Source organism: Chlorocebus sabaeus, chromosome 3 (assembly GCF_047675955.1).
Source record: "Chlorocebus sabaeus isolate Y175 chromosome 3, mChlSab1.0.hap1, whole genome shotgun sequence".
Taxonomy (NCBI): Eukaryota; Metazoa; Chordata; class Mammalia; order Primates; family Cercopithecidae; genus Chlorocebus; species Chlorocebus sabaeus.
Window position 1 is genome coordinate 57,225,313 of NC_132906.1, and position 8,277 is coordinate 57,233,589.

Below are 8,277 nucleotides of genomic sequence, written 5' to 3' on the forward strand. Positions count from 1 at the left end.
CTTATTAACGTCAAACAGGCCCAAGAAGCTAGATGTAAGAGTATAAAATTCCTCCCTCCCCCCAAAAAAGCACCTAAATCCGCCTTACGTTAAATAAATAAAGCTAAATCCAGCTTACGTTAAGGGTAGATATTTCAACTAAAATATAGGCAAGGTAAATTCAAATGCCAGCTCCCTTTAATATTCACTCCGTGGTTCTGGCTTTCTTGCTCTCTCACTCTCTGCCTGTCTTTGTTTTCTTCCTTCCATGTCTCACTTCTCTCTGCCTCCCTCAAAGAAGTAATTATTGGAGGCCTCTTCTCCTTCTGATAAACTGCAGGGGCTAAGAAAGAGACTGGTGAGAAGAGAGCTCCATATGAAAGAACTGACTTCAAAGGCACAGCACATCAAAGTGACTTGCCAGGCAGCCTGAGATCTTGCTGAGCTGAGCTGGCCTGGTCCGCTCCTCCCCTCACAGTCTGGCTCAAACCACCACTCAGGGACTACTCAGGGATGGAAGAGATTTCAGAGCTCAAGCTGGCTGCATCCATCTGCACCAGCTGGGGAAAGTGCTAGATACATACCAGGTGTTACATCTTTTGTTTTGATTAGATAAATGCTCTCAATAGATAGCGCTGAATAATATTATCACCTAATTCTCCTGGGGTTTCTTTCTCCTTCTTGAAGTATTTGACAGTAGTTTTCCAATTAGGTAGCAAAAATGAAATGAGGATTTGTGCCAGTGTAGCCTAGTGTGTTGAGTGAATAAGACCTAAGGATGAATCATCATCTGTGATGTCATCAAAAGGGTATTATTGGAGCTGCAGCAACACATGCTACAAGAAAGGAAACAAATGACCTTCAAAGAATCTATCATGCTACAAAACCAAATGACCCTCAAAATTGGGCAGTTTTGACAATACAACAGATATCCAGATGGAAACTAAGAGGTTCTGATTGTCACACTGATTAGTTCAAACATATGGGTTTGTGTTATCATATAAATGAACATTTGAATGCCTTGCTTTGTCGCTTTTCATCTATGTCCTAGCTGTACAGTAACTACAATCTTCCTCCTTTGAGTGTTATTTGAGTGTCTCTTCCTCCTTAATATCAGGGACTGTTTCACATATGTCCCTTTGCATTTTCTCCATTTCCCAGCACAAAGCCTGCCCAGAAGAGGAACCAGTCACCATTGCCTGAATGAGTGATGACGAATACCATAGAGAAAGTATACATGAAGTCCTTTTTGTGTAACTTTTCATGGCTTGAAGTTGATATGGAAGACACCACTTTGGTATGCAGCAGAAACAAACTTCAAAAGTCCACTGTATCAGGCTCTATACAATTTTCACTAACACTTTGCATCTTCCTAAAAAACTGAATTATAGATGGTTAATAACAATGAAAATCTATACTACTTTCTACTCAGTCTACCAACTATATGATGCCACAGTACAATCAGAGTCATAGAAAAGAACCTGGGGACAAAATATCTTTTCCATCTCTTTAAAGACTAAAACATATGATTGACCCATGGCCAATGTCATGTTTAAGAAACTTAGAAAAATTCAACATTAGACTTATATTAGACTGTCATCATTGTTTCACCTGCTGCTAAAACCCATATTTTCCTAAACCTCCTACGGTTTTGGACTTGCAGGGCTATCTACAATAGAGATTTACTTTCTAACTTGTTCAGAAACTGTAATAAACCTTTGCTATTGTCACCTGCAAAGCCCAGCAGTTAGTGCAGGCTGTTTCTTCTCCATTGCCTCCTGCAGGAAGTGCCTGTGCTTCAGGGTTGGTGCAGGATGCAGGATGGGTAGAACTTGTGTGTGTGTTCTACAGGGTCAGCCACTTCAATCAATGGCAGGTTACAGACAGCATTTCTCCTCTGGGAGGAGAATGTTACCTTTAGTGAAACTATTCACCTGGTTGGAGTTAATCAACTTACTCAGAGCACTGGGCTTGAACCTAAAGAAAATCATGCTGTGATCAGTAGGAAAAAAAAAGGTTTTTATGTCTCATTCACCACCAAAGTATAGTAGAAAATTATGGATCGCCAAATTCTCGCCTTTTACTTACAATATTTGAACCTGTGTATGTGTGCACACGCACACACCTCTGTGTGTTTTTTTGTCATTCTGCTGTCACTGCCTCCTCCATGATTTTCTCATTGCTAGTCTGCCACAGGAAAAGTTCCAAGACAGTAAAAGTTTTAGAGAGTAAAACATTAAAACACTTCCCTTTCCATTGTATTTAAAGAGGATCAAGACTAAGTAAATTAATATATTTACAAAATGTCTGCTATGTTCTTAGATACATATTAATAGTCATTTGACTCTGATAGCTGGAAACACTGATTCACATCCTTTCCTGCACGTTGGAATCACCCGGGGAGGTTTGTAATATATAGATGATTGAGTCTCAACTCCAGTGTTTCTGATTTAATTGGTCTAGATCACCACAGGCTTGCAGTTTGGCCAAAAGCCTTTAAATGAAAGGCTCTTGGGTCTTTAGCCCAGAACTTCTCTTCCCTCCTCCTCTGCCTTTTAGGAAAAATACAGAAACAGAAACCCACATGAGTTAAGCATGTATAGTCTGCTACTAATGAATCAAGTGCAAAAATTAGAAAAACACATAGTTTCCAAAAACACGCTGAATAAAGAGAGATAAATGAGATATCCTCTCAGAAGAAACTCAAAAAATTTGCCATTTGATTTTTTATTCTTTTTTTTTTTTTTTTTTTTAAGATGGAGTCTCGCTCTCTCACCCAGGCTGAAAGGCTGGAGCGCAGTGGCACAATCTCTGCTCACTACAACCTCCGCCTCTGGGGTTCAAGTGATTCTCAGCCTCTCAAGTAGCTGGGACCACAGGCATGCCCTACTCACCTGGCTAATTATTGTGTTTTTAGTAGAGACAGGGTTTCAACATGTTGACCAGGCTGCTCTCGAATTCCTGACCTCAAGTGATCTGCCTACCTCGGCCTCCCAAAGTGCTGGTATTACAGATGTGAGCCACTGCACCTGACCCCATTTGGTTTCTAGAGTTAAAATAGACACTTGTTAGTTTATCCTGTCGATATTTCCAGTGCCTGTCCACTTAGTCACAAACTGAGGATTCCTTTGAACTTTAAACCACATCCAACTCTTCTGAGCAGGCCTGAATTTTGAACAGATTAAATAGACTTTTACCTACGTAGGATGATTTGAAGGAGATGCAGCAAAACAAGCCTCTTTTGCAAATATCTCCTTTACCTGAATTTAAACATAAACAATTTATATTTCACGTTGTGTATGTACTTTTGGAATCGAAGAATCTGTGTACTAAAATGGAAATATTTCTGGTGGAGGAGAGAATAAAGGAAGCTTACTTACATCAGAGTTGGTAAATAATTTCCAGTTTACTTGGTGATTCCAATTGCTTGGTAATGATGGTTAAGGGTACTGCATTGATAGATAATATATCATGACAAAGTTAGATGAATTTCAAGAAGGAAAAGTTGGTTTACATTGGCAAAAAATCTATACATATGATCTACCAGATTAAAGAAACAAGTTATGTCACAATGTGTAGAAACTATTTGGTAAACTTAACACCCGTGTGTGTATGTGTGTGTATGTGTGTTTTTAAACTCAGAATAAAAATCAAAGAAAGCTTTCTTAACCTGACAAAATTTGTCTACCAAAAATTTATAATAAATATAAATTTTAATGGTAAAGTAATTTAAAATCAGGAACAAGAAAAGAATGTCTATTATCATCACTTCTGTTTAACATAATAATGTAATAAGGACAAAGGGGCAAAAAATGCAAAGGACTGCAAAGGAAGCAACAAAACCCCTTTTATTCATATATAATATGATTTCCACATTGAAGACCCAAAATAATCTGCCAAAAATTAGAGCTAAAATGTCTAGTAAAGTGCTTGAATGTGAGATTAATACATATAAATTAATTAGTTATATATCAATGACAAACAAATATTATGCAATAAGATACTATTTTAAAAAGCTACTTTTTAAAAAACCCTTTAAGGTACCAAGCTACCATGAAATAAATCAAACAAAATAAGCACAAGACATTTATGACATTTATGGGGAAACTTTTTAACATTATGAGAGATATTTAAAAATCTCTAAATAAATGGGAATATTATTTTCATGGAAAGTATCAGAACTCAATATCAAAAAGATGTCAATCTCCATAAATTGTTTACAGATTAAAAATCCGATAGGCTTTTCAAGAAACATGGTAGCCAATTCTAAAACTTATATGGAAAATGAGTATCACAAACTAGGGGAGAAACTTCTGATGAAGAGTACCGTGTAGAGATTCGCCCAACATAATCTCAAGGCCTACAGAACTAACATAATTAGAGCTATACAATATTAACCCAGAGGAGAGAGATCAGTCAGTGCAATAGAACAAAACAGACGCAATCATATGAGAGATATGGCAAAAGGATATAAATTCAATGAAAGAGCTGATACAATCAACAATCCTTATAAAAAATTAAGTTGTACACTTTCTCACACTATGGGCAAAATCAATTTCCAATGGAATAAATATATAAATGTAAAAGGTAAAACTTCAAAACTTTTAGAAAACAAAATAGAATATCCTTATGATCTCAAAATAGAAAAGGATCTTTTAATACAAAATAATGCTAATCAAATTAGTCATATCAACTGACATGGCAAAAACATTTCACAAAATCCAACCCCATTCATGTTAGAAACTGTCAGCAAGTGAGGAAAAGAGAGATAGGTGCTAACTTCACCTTGATAAAAAGCATCTACATCTGCAGCTAACATCATGTTTAATAGTGAAAGGCTGAATGCTTTCCCTACAACATTGAAAAAAATGTAAAAATGTCCAATATCTGCTCTCACAATTCTTAGAAACTACAGCACTCGAAATCCTAGACACTGCAATAAAGCAAAAAAATAAAGGCATACGAATTGGAAAGGAAAAAGAAAGACTGTCTGTATTTGTAGATGACATAATTATCGACATAGACTATCCCAAGAAATCTACAAAAATGATCCTAGAATGAACAAATGAGTTCAGCAAGATCAATACAGAAAAATCAGTCACACTTCTACATACTAACAATAAATATGCAGCAACCAAAATCAGAATCACCATTCCATTTACAATTGTTCCAAAGAAAATGAAATAGTTAGATGTATTTGAAATACAACATGTACAGGATCTGTATGCTAAAAATTACAAAATACTGAGGAAATCAGTCAATGCTCTAAATAAATGGAGACATACTATGTTCATGGATTGGAAGCCTCAACATAGTAAAGATGTAGGTTTAATGCAATGTCTATCAAAATCCTATTGTGGTTTAAAGTGGAAGAAATCACTTTAACCAATATTGATGTTTATTCTATAGCTACAACTATCAAGAGCATGGTATCAGTGGAGGGACAGACACATAGATCAATGGAAGAGTATAAAGAACCCCCAAAATAAACTAACACAAATACACTCAGCTGATTCTTTAAAAAGGTACAGAAGCAATTCAGTGGAGGAAGGAGAGTCTTTTGACAAATGGTGCTGAAGCAATTGGAAAAATACAGGCAAAATGTAAACCTCAACCTAAACTTCACAGCTTAAAAAACTTAACTCAAAATGCATCACACACTTAATTGTACAAAAATTTAGGATATACAGCTAGGCAAATATTTATAAGACTTGACACCAAAAGCACAATCCATAAAAGGAAAAAATTAATAAATTGAACCTCATCAAAATAAAAAATACTGACCATACAATAAAAGATTGATAATTTCCACAACACAGAAATTAAGAATAATAACACATTTCAAAGCATTGAAAAGAAAATAAAAAGGGAAATCAACACTAGGAGAAGATATTTTAAACACATGTGACAAACAGAGATTAATATCTAACATATCTTAAGAAATCACTCAAATTAATTTTTGTAAAGTCTAACAACCCAACAGAAAATAGCCAAAAACTAAGAAGAGGTGATTTTATGGAAGAGAAAACACTAACTGCTAATAAACTGAGAAAAAACTATCTGATGTTCAACAAACACGACAAAAACAAACAATTGGAAAAGGATTCCCTATTCAATAAATGGTGCTGGAATAACTGGCTGGCCATATGCAGAAGAAACTAGATTCCCTCCTTACACCATACACAAAAATTAACTTAAGACAGATTAAAGGATTAAAGACTTAAACGCAAAACCCAAAACAATAAAAACCCTGGAGAACAACCAAGGCAATACCATTCAGAACAGAGGCACGGTTAAAGATTTCATGATGAAGATGCCAAAAGCATTTGAACAAATGCAAAAATTCACAAATGGGATCAAATTAAACTAAAGAGCTTCTGCACAGCAAAAGAAACTATCAACAGAGTAAAAAGCCAACCTACAGAATGAGAGAACATTTTTACAAGTTATGCATCCAACAAAGGTCTAATATCCAACATCTATAAGGAACTTTAAACAATTTACAAGAAACAAAAAATATAAACAAGTGGGCAAAGGACATGAACACACTTTTCAAAAGAAGACATACATGTGGCCAACAATCATAAGAAAAAAGGTCAACATCACTGGTCATTAGAGAAATGCAAATCAAACCACAATGAGATACCATCAAATAACAGTCAGAATGGCTATTATTAAAAAGTTTAAAACTAACAGTTGCTGGCAAGGTTGTGGAGAAAAAAGAATGCTTATATATTAGTTCAGCCATTGTGGAATACAGTGTAATGATTCCCCAAAGACCTAAAGACAAAAATATCATTTGACCAAGCAATTGCATTACCGGATATATACACAAAGGAATATAAATCATTCTGCTATAAAGAAACATGCACACATATGTTTATTGCAGCACTGTTCACCATAGCAAAGACATGGAATTAACCTAAATGCCCATCAATGATAGACTGGATAAAGAAAATGTGGTATATATACACCACGGAATACTATGCAGCCACAAAGAATGAGATCATGTTCTTCACAGGAACATGGATGGAACAGGAGGCCATTATCCTTAGCAAACTAACACAGGAACAGAAAACCAAATACTGCATGTTCTCACTTATAAGTGGGAGCTAAATGATAAGAACACATGGACACATGGTGAGGAGGATAACAATACACACTGGGGCCTTTCAGAGGGTGGAGGGTGGGAAGAGGGAGAGGATCAGGAAAAATAACTTATGAGTACTAGGCTTAACACCTAGGTGATGAAGTAATCTGTACAAAAAACCCCCATGATACATGCTTACCTATGTAACAAACTTGCACTTGTTCCCCTGAACTTAAAATAACAGTATTTTTAAACTAAGAAAGAAGTTCACCCTCATTAATAATTAGGAAAATGAACCTCACACCACAATAAGCCAATATTTAATGCTCATTCGATTGAGAAAATTTTTATAAGTACATTACTTCCAAGTCGTAGGGACAACATTAAGCAAAGGGTATTCAACATTGTGTATTACAGATATAATTTTTTTAAAAAATTCACATCCATCTAAAAAACAATGGACAAATAAAATTTGAAAAATGTATGTAGTTGAAGATGATGTCGTGATAAAAATGAATATAATCATAAGCAATAACATGAAAGTATCTGAGAGACATTACGTTAAGTCAAAACATTAAACACAGAAGACTGAAGATGGCATGAAACAATTTTGAAAATGCTAAAAAACAAAGTTAAGCATTGTTTAGAGATATTTACAAATGTAAATAAATATTTTTACAAACAAGGAAACAATGAAGAGAGAATCTGGGAGGAACAGGCAAGAAGTTTTAAAAACTCAGAGATGTGTGCTTGCTTCGGCAGCACATACACTAAAATTGGAACAATGCAGAGAAGATTAGCATGACCCACGCACAAGGATGACATGCAAATTTGTGAACTGTTCCATATTTTTATGAGCTAAAGGAGCATGTTCTAACCCAATGCAAAGAAGCTAAGAACCTTGATAAAAGGTTAGAGGAACTGCTATGTAGAATAAGCAGTTTAGAGAGGAATATAAATGACTTGATGGAGCTGAAACACATAGCACAAGAACTTCGTGAAACGTACACAAGTATCGACAGCTGAATAGAACAAGTGGAAGACAGGATATCAGAGTCTGAAGACCACTCTACTGAAATAAGATATGCAGACAAGAACAGAGAAAAAAAAAAAAAAGAATGAAAAGTCATGAACAAAGCCTACAAGAATATGGGACTTCATAAAAAGACCGATTGATGGGAGTACCAGAAGGAGAGGAGGAGAATGGA

At 35.4% G+C, this 8,277-nt stretch overlaps 1 non-coding gene across 1 annotated transcript; it reads left to right on the top strand.

The window, feature by feature from the left end:
* Window positions 1-7,815: 7,815 nt before the first annotated feature.
* Window positions 7,816-7,922, top strand: LOC119627587 (U6 spliceosomal RNA). The gene has a single exon (XR_005243787.1). It is a non-coding gene; the product is annotated as a U6 spliceosomal RNA (small nuclear RNA).
* Window positions 7,923-8,277: the final 355 nt, after the last annotated feature.